Genomic DNA, 1,366 nt, shown 5'->3' on the forward strand with positions numbered 1-1,366 from the left:
TATTGTGTTCTTCTTTAAGGTAGAAAACTGAACACATCCCTGTGCTTAATTCTTTCTGGTGGTCAATGGGTAAGAAGTTGGTGCTTTCTTGTCTAAGGATGGAGCAGAGAAGAGCAAAAATATGGTTTTTCTGAAAACCCTCTGTGTGTCTTTCTGTCTCTGCACTCTCCCTCTCGATCTCCTTCCCTTGTCCTTATTCTCTCATTCTTGCTCTTACTCTCTTTCTCTTAGTAGTCAAGATGTTCTCCACAAAGTCTCATGTTAAAAAGGAGGCCCAACTGGACTCAAGAAAAGTAGTTGAGGGCTATTCTTATATTTTCTTTTTATAGAGCCCATACAAAAGATGTGAATACAAATAAGACATTATTATTACTTTTTTTGTTTTGTTTAGTTTTTTGTGCGGGGCAAAGAGGGTTAAGTGACTTGTCCAGGGTCACACAGCTAAGTATCAAGTGTCTGAGACCAGATTTGAACTGAGGTCCTCCTGAATCCATGGCCAGTTTTTTATCCACTGTGCCACCTAACTGCCCATTATTATTACTTTTTATAGATGATTGGTTTAGAATCATCTCTCTTGTGTGGTCTATAATGCTTTTTGCTGCTATCAGAATAATTTTGTTTCCTGCTTTTCAAAATCTACAGAATTCTTCTTATAAATTGGATTTGTTGATGTTATTTATCTGCCTACCCCAAGGAAATTCAGGTCTTTAATATCCTTACTTAAGGTTTAGCCTATAGAAATGGTTATTTATTCCAAATATCTGGATGGCAAACTGTACTGCTCCTTCAGGAGAAAGTGTAATTGAGTGGTCAAGATCACTGGGTATCTGAAGGGAGAATCATGCATCCTGAGCTCCCCAATCAGGCGCAATGGGAGGGCAGTTGACTACTGGATATTCATTGTTAGCAAATATAGCCAGTCCTAAGTCATGGTTTCTGCCAGCTACTGCCACAAATATAGCAAGAACACCACTCTCTTCATAATCAACTTCATCTGGCCCCTTATGGACAATTATCACTTGAAGATCACATGCATGAAATGGCACAGTTTCCATAAGGCTTCTTAATTTTTTCACAATAACCAACGTTAAGAGTTGAGCTCATCAATATGATAACTTTCTGTGGATTTTCTGAGCTTTTTAAAGCAACTCTACTCTTTCTGTAATCCATTTAAAGTTTTTCTTCACTATCTCAAAGCCTTCAGATAACACTTCCTTAAGATCTCAGTATGATTGTCTTTCTATTGGCTTTGTTTTTCAGATGGCCAGAGTCACCAGGACTCATCAGCAAGAAAAATTTTTATACGTATATCTGCACCAAAGTCAATCTTTATGTGAACCCGAGGTAACAAGGACTTTACCAGTAT

General features: G+C 37.8%; 1 pseudogene; it reads right to left on the reverse strand.

Moving 5' to 3' along the window:
* Nucleotides 1-716: 716 nt before the first annotated feature.
* Nucleotides 717-1,366, reverse strand: LOC122748388 (annotated as a pseudogene).

The sequence above is a fragment of the Dromiciops gliroides genome, chromosome 1 (genome assembly GCF_019393635.1).
Source record: "Dromiciops gliroides isolate mDroGli1 chromosome 1, mDroGli1.pri, whole genome shotgun sequence".
NCBI lineage: Eukaryota > Metazoa > Chordata > Mammalia > Microbiotheria > Microbiotheriidae > Dromiciops > Dromiciops gliroides.